The following is a 19,624-nucleotide window of genomic DNA, read 5'->3' as shown; positions in this document are numbered from 1 at the left end:
TTGCAAGTTAATTTTATCCAATTCTAGTGGGGTCGACGCGGCGGCTGCTGGTATTTTTGCTCGTGTTTGAGCAAAGCTTCTCTGCCCCGTGAGGTGTGGAGAGGGGAGAGCACCGACATGCAGCGTGCCCAGGCGCTCTCGGTGGAGGGAAGGATACAGCAGGTCCAGGGCTGCTGCTTCGAGGCCAAGCCGTCGCCTGGCTTCAGCTGCAGAGGCCACCGCACTTCCTTGCTGGGGCCAGTGCTCTTTTCCCTCTAATTCCCTTGCCTTTCAACCTTGGAGTCACGTTTTGGGGGAGAAGAGAGGGCTGTCTTCTTACTCGGTCTTGCTGTCTCCCGTCTGTCTAGTCCACGGTCAGTGTCTGCTCTTCCTTTCCCATTTTGCCTCCAGCAAGTGGCCCTCCAGGCGGTTGGTGGTTCAAAGTGTTTGTGAAATGAGCCTGCTTTGGGGTTGGGCAGATCTCCATCTGTGTGACCTCGGGCAGGTTTGTCTTCTGAACCCCCAGTTTCTGTATCGGTAAAGGGCAGGTGTTGCTAGCTCACATCAGTTAGGTAACAGAATGTATGACGATGCGTCTGTAGTACACTCCTTACCATACAGTGGCTGCTTCTGCTTCCACCTCCCTCCCTTTCCCCAGTGCTGAAGTTGTCGTTCGGGCGCGTTCCCATCACCGTACTCCTGTTGAGGACAGTCTGGCTGTTTATAGTCTGTCCTCGCTGCCTCCATCGCCTTGGTCGTGGAAGTGCATTCGGTGGCCTTGTATATGCTTCCGCTCGCCACCGCCTCACTGCAGAGCCCCTGTGCCTCTGCGCTGCATGGGGTACTGTCACTCTCCCTGGCCTTCATGGCCCTTCGTCAAGTGCCCTAACTCCTTCTCACTTCCCAATCTTCCCTCTTCCAGATCCAAAGATTGGGCCGCACCGGGCCACTGTCTGTCTCGCTGTACCCCATGTCTTTGTGTTCCATTTCTCCTCCCTGTGGGGCCTCCCCTCCCCGACACCTGGCCCTTCAGAGCCATCCTCACCCCCCACCTGCCCCACGTTGGCCCCGAGTCCTGGGTCCAGGCGCTCCTGCGCTTGGCATCTGCTTGGTACCCGTGCACTCTTTTTATTTTTATAACTTGCACCTCCAATCTTTTTGCTCCCCCTTCACCTTTGCAGGTTGTTGAGGGTTTAGTGGGGGAGTTTCGTGAGCTGTCTGCCCACAGGTCAGCCACCCTCCCCCAGAGCAGAGTGTGGGTCTTCCATTTCATTCGCTCCGTGCTCCAGCCCCCTGTGTGGTCTCTGACTACGTGCCATTGGATGCTTCCACGTGGGTAGTATAGCCTGCGGTTGAAGCTTCCTCGCCCTCTCGGTAACTCAGCCTGGTAAGCACCCTTTCTCCTTACTGTTTCCTTGAGTCTAGTGTACTAGCCAGACTCGTGTGCTTGTCCACACTGTGTGTGGACCAGCACAGCTCGCTTTCCAAGCTCTGTGGCTTTGTTCACCCGCTTCCCTCTGCGTGGAATAACCCATCCCCAGTCTTCCCAGATCTTCCAAGGTCCCTTCCACGATGTCATCCTCAACTGTTCCTCACATCCGGCCAGAAGCAATTGAGCCTTCTCCTGGGGTCCATATTTTTTTATCCAAAGCTGTCTTTGGACCCAGTCTTTCTTCTCTGTATTATTGTTATTAATGGAATTGCCTTATCTCCTCCTGCTTGGGAATCAGGGTTAGGAATTTGGGCATCTACCTCCTGACCATGGGACCTTGGGCAAGAAATGCAAACCCTCTGAGCCTCCAAACGGAAGGCTCCCGTTAGACGCTTCGCACGCTGCCTGACACACGATAGGCTCTCAGTAAATGTAACTTCCCTTTCCCTCTGTTCCCCTAACAGACTAGAATAAGCTACTTGGGGACACGGTCTGTCCCCATTATGTGCCGCACATCACCTGGCACGGTATTGGAGTCTATAGATATCGGTTGAATGGACGACTGCAGCCTGGGAGGCCGGGCAACTCAAGGAAACTCCAGTCTCCCACCGGGTCTCTCCTGCAATAGGAAGTGTTTAGACTGTGTCCCAGGGGTTCACTGGAGGGCAGCCAGGAGCCCACCGGCTGAGTGTGAGTTAGCCGAGGTCTCCATCGTGAAGCCCAACACTTCAGTGGCGTTGGTAGAGCCGGTGGGGTGGCAGAGAGAGGAGGAGCTGCTTACGCACATTCAGGGGGTGCAGAGCCCCCGCTTCTGACAAGATGAGTGACCTTGCACCACCCCATGACCGAGATGCTAGTTCAAGGTCCCACAGTCTTGTGTGGATACCCTGGCAGCTTTGGGAGCTGGGGCCTATTTTCTTAACTTTTCCTGTCTGTCGCCGAAGTCTGTGCAAACGATTTGTCCCTCTGAAATTCACTTGCCACTGCCCTTATAAAAGAGGAGTCGGTGATGGGGGAGGTATGATGGGTCACAGCAAGGCCTTAATTCACCCTTGCAGATAGCTCCTAGCCTGCTTCAACTCTGATATTTCTGTGCTCTGTTTTCTCTTCCTCTGGTCCCATATATCTCTCACCCCTGTGCCAGGACGGCTTGAAAATAAAGCAGCAGCAAGGGCTTCGTGAGGCTGATCCCGAATTGTTTGCCCCCCTGGTAAACAGCGAAGGCCCTGAGGCCTCTAGAGAGACCTGACCATGTCGGGGAGGTGGGGGCAGAGGGCTGGGCCGGTGGTGCCAGGTCTTCTCCGGGATTCCAGTAGCAGAAGTTGGGTTTTACCTGTTCCAATTCCTCCCCCAGTTGCACGATATCAGACCTTTGTGAGGTCTTAGAGGAGACGTTTGATTAGATGACATGAGATTTTCTTGCTGCTTTGGTTTGAAGGCTCCGTGCAGGGAGGCAGCAGCCAGGATGGCCCCTGAGGGTCTGTAGCGCAGACCCACCTTACACAAGGTCACCAGGGGTTGGAGCAGCAGTGCAGAGCATCACGGAACAAGAGTTGCTCCACAGCCCCGGGGACTGTGTTTTAAAAAGGGGTCAGGCCGTGGTGAAGGGAGTCTGGGCTCTGGGTTGGGGTCAGGGAGCTCCTGGCTTCCCCTAAATATTGTCACTGCCCAGGAGAGGCTCATTCCTGCTGTCTCTCCTTCTTCGCAGAGCTGCACGGGCTCTGCGTGCTTGCTGCCCTACCCCCTCTTGGCGAGCGTGGCCTGTGTTTGTTATTGTAGTTCTGGCGCTGGGCCAGGCCTGGCTGGGTGCCAGCCTTGTGGGTACAGTGTGTACAGTGAGTGCTGAGCCAAGTTTGTCATCATACACGATTAATTTTTTTTTTCTCATCTGGTAGGGGTGGGGTGAAGTAGGAGGAAAGAAGGAGTTTCTCTGATGCTGGAGTACAGGCCTCATTGAATTCTGCGGAGATATTATTTCTCAAAGGCTCACTCTCCCCCCCACCCAGCTTTCCTCTTTCTCGAATTGTCTTCCTCCTCTCTTCCATGTTTCCCTGTCCAAGGAAATCAGCCTGTATAAGATCGACACTGTGAGGTCTTATTTTCAGTGACTGGAATACCAGATTTATACTCTTAAATCAGTTTTCATTGTGTTGAAATTGACAATTTGTTTAATTAGAAGCTTGCCCTGTAGGAGGTTCTTCTTAGAGACAATTCTCTTTCTCTCTCTCTCTCTTTCTTTTTTCTCTTTTCAGACCCTAACGAATGTTCAGCTTAATTGAAGTTTTGATTTCGATTTGAAGGCGTTAACTAACCAAATGTTTATGAGATATACCTGACAATAACAATAAGTTTAAATTAACGAACAATACCCTAACTCACTCACTAATGAGACTGATCTGGCCAGACCCTGCATTCTCAGAGGTGGTTTGGGGATCAGGAAGTCCGAGCGTTGAGAAAGAGATTTGGGGTGAGAAAAGTGACCACTAGAACACTTTGCAAAGCTGCTCCTTCTGGAGCATAAATCTTGGGTGGAGGATAGTGCAGGGAGCCGGGGAAGAATCCCAGCCCCTCTGCATCCCCGGATCCCTCTGAAGTCTCCTGCCCATCCTTTGCTGCCCCATCCCTCGTGGGAGCATCTGTGACCCTCTGTCTCTTTGCCACTCCTTGTTCGTTCTTAAGAGAACATCCTAGCTCTGGGTGTCCATGCAGAAACCACAGACTCGGGCGATGACTCGAGTTGGTCCTGCGATTTGCTCGGGTAGCGTTTCCCATTAGGTAGTGTTTCCCACAGCTTGGCCTGATGTGCTGGTGGATTATAACTGAGCACACCCAGAACTGCTTGCCCCTAGTTTTGCCTTGGCCGCATGCTATTTAGAGGCTTGCATATTTCTGTGGCCTGCTTCTGTTCTGGGAGTGTCATTCATTTCTGGAGCCAGCAGATGCATCAGGCTCTGTGTACTTAACACTGGAGAACAGGCAGCACCCCTACCCTCCGGGCGCTTAGGTCTAGTAGGAGAGATGTTTGACTGTAAAGTTATAAAAGAAGGTGGTGTGTGCTGAGCACCAAGAAAGAGTTCTAGGAGGAATTCAAGGAGGAAGGGGGCTCCTGGGAGAAGGTGGTAGAATGGATTTCTGAGAGCACCTGGTGGGGGCAGCCCACGCCGCCTGGGGTGACGTGCAGTGTAGCTGGGCCTGTAGGCTGGGCGTGGGGAGAGGAGGGGGCAGGGTTTAGAAGGGAGGAGCCGGGCAAGATTGCAAGCAAAATCAGTGCAAGCAAAATGATTTGCATTTCACCTAGGGCACTCAAAAGCGCTGAAAGATAGGATAAGGAAGGGGCACTTTCATTCCTCTGGAACAGAAAGGACTGTTGGGCTTTTTGATGCACACTAGGCTGGAGTAGAGGGTGCATAAGACTCTTGGGGAAATGGCGTGACAGGCAGTCAGTCCTGGGGCGCGGCTGGAGGGGGGCGTGGCCTGTGCCTCTTGCAGTGGTTAGGGGCACACAGCCCTTCTTTGGGGGGATCCCATCCTGCATGCTCACTCCTCCTCACCCTTCTCCAGGCACTGTGAGCCTTGGCTATTGAGAAACACCCCGATACCAGACTCCTCGCCACAGTCAGAGCCACCGGGAAGGAGCGTGGTCTTTGGCTGACAGATCTTCTGATTCCAGCAGCAGCATGGTGTGGCCAGGACATATCATCTGGGGCCAGGTCACCGTCTGGCGGGGAAAAGGGCAGGAGGGGTTGGGGTCAGAAACCAGATTGGTTCTCTCATGCTTTCCCCTGATCAGATGGAAGAAACAAAATTTCACGAGATGTCAAAGATCTGTGGGTTGTACTTGTCCCCCTTCTTTCTCTTTTGGGAATACTAAGCTTTGAGGTTCAGGGTCCTTCTTCCCAAAGACAGAGAATGTGTGGGGGAACGAGGTAACTGGATTACGCCCTGGGACTGCGAGGCGGGGAGCTGAGCTGGTCCCCGTGACGATGATGGAGAAGAACCTCAGGATGCAAAAATGGCTTCTCCTGACCTTGCACCTTCTTCCTCTCACTCCCCCCTCTCTTCCCAGATCAGGCATCTGCTAAAAGCAAGAGACTGGGGTTATCCAGGCAGCTTGGAACCCAGGGTCCATTTGCTCCCTCTCTGCTCACTCCCTTCTTCTGGTTGGCTTTCTGCCATCAGGGTAAAACAAGGAGATAACCAAGAAGAAACTTCTCAGGACCTCAGCCTCACTCAACATGCCTGCAGAGCTGGGCACGTTGGAGGGTTTGGGTTAAGATGGGACGTGAGTGGCTCAGAGCCTGCCTTCCCCTTGGTCCTCTTGGGTGATGGGGGCACAGGAAGAGGGAAGAGAAGCTACGTTCCCCGGCTCTCTCTCCAGCACGCTCCCCTCTCTCCCTCCCTGCTCTGAACCTGGCCTGCTTCCCGAACTTTTTCCCAGAGTGGTGTCGTCACCGGCCTGCCGGCAGGTCTGGATGTTCTGCCAGCATTCCAGAGAGTTTATGATCGCTTGCAGATGTGCCTCCAAGAACACACTGTACCCAAAGCAGAAATTAACGCAGCCTTGACTGCTGTCCAAGCCCGTACACGGGAGAGACGAGAAAGAAAACAAAAACTGTTTAGTGCTGTTTATAAATTATATACTGGCTGATGAAAAATACATTTCTTCCCCCTCTCCTCCCCATTCCTCGCTGTCCCCCACACCCGCCCCTTCTCCCTTTCTGCCTCAAGAGCCTAAAAGGAGACCAGAAGAATATGGCTTTGCCTTTTAGCTCCCGTTTTGGCGGAGAACCGAAACCCTGCTGCTGGTTCACAGCCAGGGTATTTTTCCCCTTTACCTGATGAAATATACTGGTGTTTCCAGCCCAGATGGGGTGTTTTTGGTTTTGTTTTCTGGGTTGGTTTTTTTTTTTTTTTTTTTTGGGCAAGGATGTTGTTTACAGCAAGTGACAGGTCCTGTGATGGCATTGGGTGCGATACTGGCCCCGGGGCAGATAAAGCACACCCATTTCCCCACTGCAGTGCTGCTGGAGGTGTGTGCCTGGGTCCCCCGGCCCTGAAGATGTCACGTTGGGCCAGCTGTACAGAGAAAGTTCGGAAAGTTCATCGCAGGTCATTGTATTAAACAGTGTTTTCACCACTTCTCTCCCACCCCTTCACCTACAGCCCCTGTGTGAAAAGGGGGTTCACATAGCCCTCTCCCCAAATACACATGTCTCTCCCTCCATATGGTGCCTTAGCAGGGGTTTGGGAAGCTCGTGCCTCTACCCCTCTGGAGCCCAGCCTCTCCCCGTAGGCTTGAGTGCCCCCTCCCAATTTATTCTATAAATTCGTTTCCACATTATGTCTATCCATTTACATGGCTTTTGTGTTTTTTAATACTGCTAATGTTTATCATTTGCCCAACAGGCTCGACAGATTTTGCTTCCTGTAGAGCATCGAGGCTTTAGAGCCCCCTCGTTGCTAAGTAGCAGTCTCCCTGTACTGTAATGGGCTGATTTTGTATTCCGTTCAGCGCTGTATCTTATTTTTGTATGCAAGACAAAGTGTTTTGATGGAGGACGATTGCGGCAGTGTCTGGAGGCTGTTTGGAGTTTTATGGGCTGTACAGTACACTGTGTGCTCTCCGAACAGAACACAGGCTGTTGCATTTTGGATTGGATTTGTCATTTTTCCCCCCTAAGAGAGGAGCCTGTCAGATAGAACATTAAGGGTGGAGGGAAGAAAGTGGAAATTATGTAATAACCTTCTTTCTCCCTCTGTTTCTCTCTCTCTGATTTTTCTATCCCAAAATAGGGTGGCTTCTCCCCCCATACTCCCTTGCGTACCATATGATTCTGTCAAGCAAGATAATGACGTTCCTGTCAGGAAATGAATGGCCCTCGAGAGGTGGATGCTGGGACATCCCGTCTGTCTATCTGTTCTCCTGTTCTCTCTTTCCCTCTCCCTCGCTCCCACCGTCCTTCTACATTCCGGGCTGCTTTGCTGGCCCTTATTTTTGTCTGAGGATGGACGGCTAACGAGGTTGCAGGGTAGGATGTTGGTGTGTGATCCACCCGAAGGGGAATGCATTTTCTTATTTCTGGGGTCTTTTCACCTTCCCGGATGTGCACCCTGCCAGGATTCCTAGGTGGTCCTCCCTTGCCCTCTTCTCTCCTCAGCCCTTGTGCCCTTGCCCTCTACCCGGGCTGTGCCTGGGTCCCAGTGTCCAGGGCTGTGCCCGATAGACCAGCTGCCTCCAGACCATGTAGTGACGGCTCTCTCTGCTGGCTGTTCCTCTCGGCGCTGTCTTCTGAGCTCACTCTGGTGGCAGGTGTTTATTTTTCAGCTCTGCTTTTCTCCTCTCTTCCATTTTTACCCCAGTCTCCTTTCATGTCACTCCATCTCTTCGTCCCTGTCCTTGCATCTGTGTTGGCCTGGGCCTTTTCTCAATGCTCCTGTGCATTCGTGTCTTTCTTCTTGTGTCTTCATTAGACTTTGTCTCCCTCCACCTTGATTGGCCTTCTCTCTCACAGCTCAGAGTTTCTTAGCTTGGAAGTTGGGCGGCGGTTGAGGTGGGGAACAAATTGTTACTCTGTCCCAGAAGGCCTGGGGAGGACTCCAGAGTGCTCCCAGAACTCCTGTCCCTTACCTCTCAGGGACCAGAGTGGGGCTTCTCTGGCTTGGTTCCTAGGTCCCTGGATGTTTTCTTAAGTTGAGCTGAGCATGGGCAAGTGGATGAGCAGGGTTAGGTTTTGCAAGATTCTTATTGGACTTTGCCACTAAAAAGTACACCTTGCTGGCATGGTGCTTTCAGAGGTCTGTACCATGCACCTGAGTACAGAGCCCACCGGGCACCTGGGAGAGTGTTCACCCCCACACCCCAGTGGCCTGGCATGGTGCCCGGCACATAGAAGGCTTTTGATGAGTACTTGTTGAATAAGGGAATACCCTGTTACTAACTTCTTTGTACTTCTGGGGAACATCTGGGTCTGGTGGGGACTGAGGCTTCCACAATTTGCGGTGCCCACCCTCAGAAAAAGATTATGGGAGACTGGTTCAAGATGGTGCGGTAGAAGGACATGCGCTCACTCCCTCTTGCGAGAGCACCAGAATCACAACTAACCGCTGAACAGTCATCGACAGGAAGACACTGGAACTCACCAGAAAAGATACCCCACATACAAAGACAAAGGAGAAGCCACAATGAGATGGGAGGAGGGGCGCAATCACAATAAAATCGAATCCCATAACTGCTGGGTGGGTGACTTACAAACTGGAGAACGATTATACCACAGAAGTCCACCCACTGGAGTGAAGGTTCTGAGCCTTATGTCAGGCTTCCCAACCTGGGGTTCCAGCAACGGGAGGGGGAATTCCCAGAGAATCAGACTTTGAAGGCTAGCGGGATTTGATTGCAGGATTTCAACAGGACTGGGGGAAACAGAGACTCCACTCTTTAGGGCACACATAAAGTACTGTGCACATCATGACCCAGGGGGAACGAGCAGTGACCCCATAAGAGACTGAACCAGACCTACCTGCTAGTGTTAGAGGGTCTCCTGCAGAGGCGGGGTGTGGCGGTGGCTCACCACAGGGACAAGGACACGGGCAGCAGAAGTTCTGGGAAGTACTCCTTGGCCTGAGCCCTCCTGGAGTCCACCATTAGCCCACCAAAGAGCCTCTAGGCTCCAGTGCTCCGTTGCTTCAGGCCAAGCAGCCAACAGGGAGGGAACTCAGCCCCACCCATCAGCAGACAAGCAGATTAACGTTTTACTGAGCACTGCCCACCAGAGCAACACCCAGCTCTACCCACCACCAGTCACTCCCGTCAGGAAGCTTGCACAAGCCTCTTAGATCACCTCATCCACCAGAGGCAGACAGCAGAAGGAAGAAGAACTACAATCCTGGAGCCTGTGGAACAAAAGCCACATTCACAGAAAGATAGACAAAATGAAAAGTCAGACGACTATGTACCAGATAAGGAACAAGATAAAACCCCACGAAAACAACAAAATGGATTGGAGATAGGCAACCTTCCAGAAAAAGAATTCAGAATAATGATAGTGAAGATGATCCAGGACCTTGGAAAAAGAATGGAGGCAAAGATCGAGAAGATGCAAGAAATGTTTAACAAAGACCCAGAAGAATTAAAGAACAAACAAACAGGGCTTCCCTGGTGGAGCAGTGGTTGGGAATCCACCTGCCAATGCAGGGGACCCGGGTTCGATCCCACATGCTGCGGAGCAACTAAGCCCGTGAGCCACAACTACTAAGCCTGCGTTCTAGAGCCCATGTGCCACAACACCTGAAGTCTGCACGCCTAGAGCCCGTGCTCTGCAACAAGAGAAGCCACGACAATGAGAAGCCAGTGCACCGCTCGCTGCAACTAGAGAAAGCCCTCACACAGAATGAAGACCCAGCATGGCCAAAAATAAAAACAAATAAATTAATTAATTAAAAAAAAAAGAACAAGCAAACAGAGATGAACAATACAATAACTGAAATGAAAAATACACTAGAAGGAATCAACAGCAGAATAACTGAGGCAGAAGAACGGATAAGAGACCTGGAAGACAGAATGGTGGAATTCACTGCCACCAAACAGAATAAAGAAAAAAGAAATGAAGACAGAGTAAGAGACCTCTGGGACAACATTAAACGCACCAACATTCGCATTATAGGGGTCCCAGAAGGAGGAGCGAGAGAAAGGGCCTGAGAAAATATTTGAAAAGATTATAGTCGAAAACATCCCTAACATGAAAAAGGAAATAGCCACCCAAGTCCAGAAAGCACAGAGAGTCCCAGGCAGGATAAACCCAAGGAGAAACACGCCTAGACACATAGTAATCAAATTGACAAAAATTAAAGACAAAGAAAAATTATTAAAAGCAGCAAGGGAAAAATGATGAAAAACATACCAGGGAACTCCCATAAGGTTAACAGCTGATTTCTCAGCAGAAACTTTACAAGCCAGAAGGGAGTGGCACAGTGCATTTAAAGTGATGGAATAGAAGAACCTACAACCAAGATTACTCTAGCTGGCAAAGATCTCATTCAGATTTGATAGAGAAATCAAACCTTTACAGACAAGCAAAAGCTAAGAGAATTCAGCACCATCAAACCAGCTCTACAACAAATGCTAAAGGAACTTCTCTAAGTGGGAAACACAAGAGAAGAAAAAAAGCTACAAAAACAAAGCCCAAACAATTAAGAAAATGGTAATAGGAACATACATATCGATAATTACCTTAAATGTGAAAGGATTAAATGCTCCAACCAAAAGACATAGGCTTGCTGAATGGATACAAAAACAAGATCCATGTATATGCTGTCTATAAGAGACCCACTTAGACCTAGGGATATATACAGACTAAAAGTGACGGGATGAAAAAAGATATACCATACAAATGAAAATCAAAAGAAAGCTGGAGTAGCAATACTCCTATCACATAAAATAGACTTTAAAATAAAGAATGTTACAAGAGACAAGGAAGGACACTACATAATGATCAAGGGATCAATCCAAGAAGAAGATATAACAATTGTAAATATATATGCACCCAACATAGGAGCACCTCAATACATAAGGCAAATACTAACAGCTATGAAAGAGGAAATCAACAGTAACACAATAATAGTGGGGGACATTAACACCTCACTTACACCAAAAGACACATCATCCAAACAGAAAATTAATAAGGAAACACAAGCTTTAAATGACACAATAGACCAGATAAATTTGATATTTATTTATTTATTTATTACATTATTTAAATGTAATTTTATTCTTTTTTTATACAGCAGGTTCTTATTAGTTATCCATTTTATACATATTACTGTATATATGTCAATCCCAATCTCCCAATTCATCACACCACCACCACCCACCACCACCACTTTCCCCACTTGGTGTCCATATGTTTGTTCTCTACATCTGTGTCTCTATTTCTTCTTGCAAACTCATTCATCTGTACCATTTTTCTAGGTTCCACATATATGTGTTAATATATGATCTTTGTTTTTCTCTTTCTGACTTACTTCACTCTGTATGACAGTCTCTAGCTCCATCCACTTCTCTACAAATGACCCTATTTTGTTCCTTTCTATGGCTGAGTAATATTCCATTGTATATATGTACCACATCTTCTTTATCCATTCATCTGTCAATGGGCTTTTAGGTTGCTTCCATGACCTGGCTATTGTAAACAGCACTGCAGTGAACATTGGGGCACATGTGACTTTTTGAATTATGGTTTTCTCTGGGTATACGCCCAGTAGTGGGATTGCTGGGTATTATGGTAACTCTATTTTTAGTTTTTTTTTTTGTTTTTTTTGTTTTTTTGTTTTTTTTTTTTAAAGTATTTTTTATTTTTATTTTTTTTTGAGGTATGCGGGCCTCTCACTGTTGTGGCCTCTCCCGTTGCGGAGCACAGGCTCCGGACGCGCAGGCCCAGCGGCCATGGCTCACGGGCCCAGCCGCTCCGCGGCACGTGGGATCCTCCCGGACCGAGGGACGAACCCGCGTCCCCTACATTGGCAGGCAGACCCCCAACCACTGCGCCACCAGGGAAGCCCTATTTTTAGTTTTTTAAAGAACCTCCATACAGTTCTCCATAATGGCTGCATCAATTTACATTCCCACCAACAGTGCAAGAGGGTTCCCTTTTCTCCACACCTTCTCCAGCATTGTTTGTAGATTTCTTGATGATGACCATTCTGACAAGTGGGAGGTGATACCTCATTGTAGTTTTCATTTGCATTTCTCTAATGATTAGGGATGTTGAGCATTCTTTCACGTGTTTGTTGGCAATCTGTATATCTTCCTTGGAGAAATGTCTATTTAGGTCTTCTGCCCATTTTTGGATTGGGTTGTTATAGGGCATTCCATCCAAAAACAGCATATCACAATTTCTTCTCAAGTGCACACAAAACATTCTCCAGGATAGATCACATCTTAGGTCACAAATCAAGCCTCGGTAAATTTAAGAAAATTGAAATCATATCAAGCATCTTTTCTGACCACAACACTACGAGATTAGAAATAAATTACAGGGAAAAAGAATGTAAAAAACACAAACACATGGAGGATAAACAATACATTACTAAATAACCAAAAGATTACTGAAGAAATCAAAGAGGAAATCAAAAAACATCTAGAGACAAATGACAATGACGACACGACAGTCCAAAACCTATGGGATGCAGCAAAAGCAGTTCCAAGAGGGAAGTTTATAGTAATACAATCCTACCTCAATAAACAAGAAAAATCTCAAATAAACAATCTAACCATACACATAAAGGAACAGAGAAAGAAGAACAAACAAAACCCAGAGTTAGTAGGAGGAAAGAAATCATAAAGATCAGAGCAAAAATAAATGAAATAGAAACAAAACGATAGCAAAGATCAATTAAACTAAAAGCTGGTTCTTTGAGAAGATAAACAAAATTGATAAACCTTTAGCCAGACTCATCGAGAAAAAGAGGGAGAGGACTCAAATCAATACAACTAGAAATGAAAAAGGAGAAGTTACAGCGGACACTGCAGCAATACAAAGCATCATAAGAGACTACTACAAGCAACACTATGTCAATAAAATGGACAACCTGGAAGAAATGAACAAATTCTTGGAAAGGTATAACCTTCCAAGACTGAACCAGGAAGAAATAGAAAATATGAACAGACCAATCACAAGTAATGAAATTGAAACTGTGATTAAAAGTCTTCCAGCAAACCAAAGCCCAGGACCAGATGAATTCTGTCAAACATTTAGAGAAGAGCTAACACCCATCCTTCTCAAACTCTTCCAAAAAATTGCAGAGGAAGGAACACTCCCGAATTCATTCTATGAGGCTACCATCACCCTGATACCAAAACCATACAGAGATACTTCAAAAAAAGAAGATTACGGACCAATATCACTGATGAATATAGATACAAAAGTCCTCAACAAAATACTAGCAACAGAATCCAACAACACATTAAAAGGATCATACACCATGATCAAGTGGGATTTATCCCAGGGATGCAAGGATTCTTCAATATACGCAAATCAATCAATGTGATACACCATATTAACAAATTGAAGAATAAAAATCATGTGATCATCTAAAGAGATGCAGAAAAAGCTTTTGACAAAATTCCGCACCGATTTATGATAAAAACTCTCCAGAAAGTGGGCATAGAGGGAACCTACCTCAACGTAATAAAAGCCATATACGACAAACCCACAGCAAACATCATTGTCAATGGTGAAAAACTGAAAGCATTTCCTCTAAGACAAGGATGTCCACTATCACCACTATTATTCAACACAGTTTTGGAAGTTCTAGCCACGGCAATCAGAGAAGAACAAGAAATAAAAGGAATCCAAATTGGAAAAGAAGTAAAACTGTCACTCTTTGCAGGTGATATGTTACTATACATAGATAATCGTAAAGATGCCACCAGAAAACTACTAGAACTAATCAATGAGTTTGGTAAAGTTGCAGGATACAAAATTAACGTACAGAAGTCTCTTGCATTCCTATACACAAACGACAAAATATCAGAAAGAGGAATTAAGGAAACAATCCCATTCACCACTGCAACAAAAAGAATAAAATACCTAGGAATACACCTACCTAAGGAGGTAAAAGACCTGTACTCAGAAAACTATAAGACACTGATGAAAGAAATCAAAGATGACACAAACAGATGGAGAGATATACCATGTTCTTGGATTGGAAGACTCAATATTATGAAAATGCCTATACTACCCAAAGCAATTTACAGACTCAGTGCAATCCCTATCAAATTACCAATGGCATTTTTCACAGAACTAGAACAAAAAAAATCTTAAAATTTGTATGGAGACACAAAAGACCCTGAATAGCCGAAGCAATCTTGAGGAAAAAAAAACGGAGGTGGAGGAATCAGACTCCCTGACTTCAGACTATGCTACAAAGCTACAGTAATCAAGACAATATGGTACTGGCACAAAAACAGAAATATAGATCAGTGGAACAGAATAGAAAGCCCAGAGATAAACCCACGCACCTATGGTCAACTAATCTATGACAAAGGAGGCAAGGATATACAATGGAGAAAAGACAGTCTCTTCAATAAGTGGCACTGGAAAAACTGGACAGCTACATGTAAAAGAATGAAATTAGAACACTCCCTAACACTATACACAAAAATAAACTCAAAATGGATTAAAAACCTAAATATAAGGCCAGACACTATAAACCTCTTAGAGGAAAACATAGGCAGAACACTCTTTGACATGAATCACAGCAAGATCTTTTTTGACTCACCTCCTAGAGTAATGGAAATAAAAACAAAAATAAGCAAATGGGACCTAATGAAACGTAAAAGCTTTTGCACAGCAAAGGAAACTATAAACAAGATGAAAAGACAACCCTCAGAATGGGAGAAAATATTTGCAAATGAATCAACAGGCAAAGGATTAATCTCTAAAATATATAAACAGCTCATGCAGCTCAACATTAAAAAAACAAACAACCTAATCAAAAAATGGGCAGAAGACCTAAATAGACATCTCTCCAAAGAAGACATACAGATGGCCAAGAGGCACATGAAAAGCTGCTCAACATCACTAATTGTTAGAGAAATGCAAATCAAAACTGCAATGAGGTATCGCCTCACACTGGTTAGAATGGGCATCATCAGAAAATCTACAAACAACAAATGCTGGAGAGGGTGTGGAGAAAAGGGAACCCTCTTACGCTGTTTGTGGGAATGTAAATTGATACAGCCACTATGGAGGACAGTATGGAGGTTCCTTAAAAAACTAAAAATAGAATTACCATAATACCTAGCAGTCCCACTATGGGGCATATACCCAGAGAAAACCATGATTCAAAAAGACACATGCACCCCAATGTTCATTGCAGCACTATTTACAATAGTCAGGTCATGGAAGCAACCTAAATGCCCATCAACAGACGAATGGATTAAGAAGATGTGGTACATATATACAATGGAATATTACTCAGCCATAGAAAGGAACAAAATTGGGTCATTTGTAGAGAAGTGGATGGAGCTAGAGACTGTCATACAGAGTGAAGTAAGTCAGAAAGAAAAACAAATATCGTATATTAACGCATATATGTGGAACCTAGAAAAATGGTACAGATGAACTGGTTTGCAAGGCAGAAATAGAGACACAGATGTAGAGAACAAATGCATGGACACCAAGGAGGGAAAGCCGGGGGCGGGGGTTGGTGGTGGGATGAACTGGGAGATTGGGATTGACATGTATACACTAATATGTATAAAATAGATAAGTACTAAGCACCTGCTGTATAAAAATAAACAAAATTCAAAAACAAAAAAGAAAAAAATAAAAAGATTATGAATATCAAATGTGAGAGCCCCTCCCAGGGAATAGGCCCATGCAGTATCGGGGTGGGGTGGGTGCTGAAGCTTCTGTTTTATGAGCTTCAGGGAGAAGGGTCCTCCAGAAACACCATGAAGTGCTGCCAGTTGAGGCCCCCAGAGTTGGAGCAACTGAGTGGGGAAAGGCTAAGGATAGGATGGTGACATCGGCCCTGCTCTGGAGACCCTCAGAGCATGGGGCAGCTGTGTTTGCAGGCCTCAGGTTTGCATTCTGCAAGGGTCAGGACAAATCCTCCCGCCTTTGTTAAATTGCCATTGGTCCCATTGGACCTGGTGGACCCCTCTGTATTTCATTCCCTCTTCTCAGTGAGCCTGGCTGGGAGCCACAGACCAACCCTAAGTCCCATCTCACCCAGAGACGCTCGGCGGATCAGTACACATGGCAGCATCCTGCCTGCACCCTGGCCTTCAGGGACTCTCAATGAGACAACATGATAGCCACCCCTTTCCTAGGTGCTCCATCTGCCCGGGCCGTAGAGTTGTGCCTGACTGGGGCAAAGCACTGGTCCTCTCATGGTCTGTACTCATGCGTGTGTGTGTGCACGTGCGCGCATGTGTCTTGGAGAGGAACCAGGAAGGTGAGGGGTCCTGGAGGTGATGGGAAGTGTACCTAGAGGTCTAGGGGTCTGTTCTGCTGAGCTTCCAGACTCATCCATTAATTAGGGTCGGGGGAGGAAGTAGGATTGGACAGTTTTTTGGCAAGGACACTACTTACTCCTTGGAAGATGTGGGAAAGCTACAGTTATGTTCCCAGTAATGAGGGGCAGCTGTGTGTATATGTGTGTGCACACGTGTTTGTGGGTGCACACGTGAAAAAAGGAGATTGAGAAGAAACATTTACATGAAATACTCAAAATTGTTCCTTTGCTGTAATGGCTCCGCACAGACCATTACCTTGCAGATTTAAAAACGAAATGAGCCCATCATATCTAGTGACTTCCCCCGACATTCATGCCTAATTGCAAAGCCTGCATTACCTTTGAATTTCAACTTCATTGTTTGTTACTAATTCTCAGGTATGGGTGGTATGTTTCCCTCTCTTGGATTCAACCATGAACATGTTGATTTGGTGTGATGGATGGAAATGTTTCTCAACAGGACCCCACTCAAGAACCTTTTTATTTAAAAAAAATAGCCCCATGAGCTCTAGGATCGAGTCTAGAGTTTCCGAGGAATCCAGTGGGCTGAGGTGGGACGTGGGGTTGACTTTGGAGGAGGCAGAAGTCTTGCATTTTTTAATTTAATAGTTTGGGTTTCCTATGAATGGTTCTGCGTTCCGTGCAATACTCTGCATTTTCATAACTGTCTCTTCCACTTTGGGCAGAGGAAGGGAGGGAAGACATAACAGCAGCAGTATTCTGTGGGCAAAGGAAGAAAACAAGAGAATGGGGCAGAGAACAGGCTAAATTTAAAATTGTAATTGGCTGACTTCCACTGGCTTGCGGGTGTTTTAATGACTCATAATAACTTCATTTAAAACCAGCTGAGCAGAAAATAGATTGGAGAGGAGCCTCGGGCCATTATGGATTTGTTTTTTTTGACAAGCTCGGTGTTCGGCAGCCAGGAAGGCTCTCAGAGAGGGCTTGGCTGTGTTCTCTCCCTCTCTCTCTCTCTCTCAGGGTTGGTGGTCTGCCCGGGAGAGACTGTATAGAAACCCAGGGCTGCTTTTTTTTCCACAGCACCCCCCCTCCATTTTTTTAACTGATTAAAAATAGACGCCTTGAGGTATTATTTTAGCATCAGTACCATTTTTTTTTAACTTTTGATGTGGTAAATGGAACATAAATAAAATTGTTTTTGAAATTACTGAATTGATTAGGTAGTAAAGCCACTACGATGCATAAATTTCCCTTGCCGGTTGCCCTGATCCATATTTGGGGGGCGTTTCCCTTTTTTCTCAATCCCCTCCTCCTCTCCCCCACCAGCTCCACCTTCCCCCCCATGCGGACCCTCCCTTTGAATGGCAGGGTTCTTTTATCATCCCGGCAACAGCTAAATGATTTTTTTTTTAAAGGTCTGTAGGATTTTGACAGGATTGGGTCTGTCCCGCTATCCAGTCAGCTCGAGGAAGCACGAGTTTTGGGAATTGCCAGAAAAGGCTCTAACCTGCCTCTAGCCTTTTTAAATAGATCCTGCCTGTTTCCCGTGCTAGGAACGGTGCCAGCCGGGCGAGTGATCCTTTTTCTCTTCTCTTTTTAAAGTCAGCCGGCTCAGCCATGGGCTGCATCTGTCTGGGCAGGACAAGAGGCCACCCCCCATCTGATTGCCTATAGCCATTTATCTATCCCCTCTTATGGCATCTGTCACCTTCTTTGTGTCATCGCTACTTATTTGCTTGTCCTTTTTCGCCTACTAGACTCTAAGCTTCTTCAGAACATGTGATTTATTTATGTCTCCCATACTACCTAGCAGAGTGACCTGCAAGGTGGTTATAACTCGGTTTTTTGAATAAACTAATGGGTGAGTGGACGAGTGTGTGGTGAGGCGCCTGGTGGGGAACAGCCCCAAAGCGCTGCCCTGCATCCTTCCAGCCCTGGGGGTCAGACGTCTGGACGAGGAGACAGGAGAGGGGGCAGGACCTTATGGGTGGCATGCTCGCTGGCATCCCTACAGCCTGACACACAGCAGGCTCTCAGTAAATACCGTTGAAGAAATGAATGGCTCTGGAGGCATGGCTGGGCCAGGGGGAAGAAAGAAACATCACTACGGTAGACGTACTGGATGCCTGCTGTGTTCCAGGCGTGGTGCTCGGCCTTCTCCATGTCTGAACTCACTTATCGTACGCTGACCTTGCAAGGTAGTTGTGCTGGTCCCATTTTACTGGTGAGGACACTGAGGCTTAAAGAATTGAAGTAACTTGTGGAAGGTCACACAGCCAGGAGTGGCGAAGCTGTATTCCTAGCCAGGGCTCTCTGCCCCTTACTTTTCCAGTATGCTGCACGGCGGTGCTGGACCGAAGGCTTGCTTTCCTGTTTGTAAAGATAACCAGTGTCTCAGTGACTGGGGGGCTGAGACAGCGAGAGCCAGTAAGTGTCTGTCCCCAGCGGTCCTGGGGGTGGGATGCGGTCGTTGGCTACTGCCCAGGGCCTTGCATCTGGGCCACCAGGAGCAGGTGTGAGGCTTATGAGCCTCTTTCAGCTCTGCCCAAGTCACGTGTGTTCATTTGTAGCTGCCGTGGTGGCTGTTACCCCTCCCCATCACCTTGCAGGGCAGTGGGTTCTGGGAGCGTTGCTGGAGGGTCTGTGGGTATTTGGCCCCCCTACCCAGGTGAGAGCTTGGCTGTGTCATTTGCCTGTTCCTACACCCCACTGCCGTGCCACACAGAGAGAAGGGGCAGGACCAGGGAGCTGGCACTGGTGCTCTCATCTGCATGGAGACCCAGCTGGGTGCTCTGCTCCTGGGGGGAGGCTCTCTGCTCAGTGATGCTGAATCAGGAGTGAAAGGGGCAGCTGACCACTGCCGCATCCCCGAAATGTGGGACCTGTGATGACTCGGGGTGTCGCTAGCTCCTCAGACTTCAGTTTTGGAGTGAGACGCAGCAGGAAGATCACGGCCTCCCTGATCTTTCGGATTCTGTCCAGAGGAGCTGGACCACTTGGCCTGAGACTCATTCTGTCTGTTCTGCAACAACCTCATCTTCCCCAGGCATGCGCTGGGGATGCTGGAGCCTTGTCCGGGGACCAAAACATCAACCAAATGGGAACCAGATTGTAAAGCCTGGGGCAGCAGAGAAACCTCAGTGACTCTTCTGGGTCACTAGATGTGACTATCTTTGGGGGTAAAATTGTTCATGAATGAGTTCATCAGTTAGCTGATGGCCAGTGAGGGCCAGT

At 47.3% G+C, this 19,624-nt stretch overlaps 1 protein-coding gene across 3 annotated transcripts in view; it reads left to right on the top strand.

Annotated features, from left to right (window-relative positions):
- The window catches only part of ZBTB16 (zinc finger and BTB domain containing 16), a 189,798-nt gene that overhangs the window by 93,135 nt on the left and 77,039 nt on the right, over window positions 1–19,624 (top strand). The gene's annotated exons all lie outside the window — the stretch shown is intronic.

This window comes from Grampus griseus (genome assembly GCF_964374135.1).
Source record: "Grampus griseus genome assembly, chromosome: 8".
NCBI classification, from domain to species: Eukaryota; Metazoa; Chordata; class Mammalia; order Artiodactyla; family Delphinidae; genus Grampus; species Grampus griseus.
This window is presented reverse-complemented; position numbering and strand designations above follow the sequence as displayed.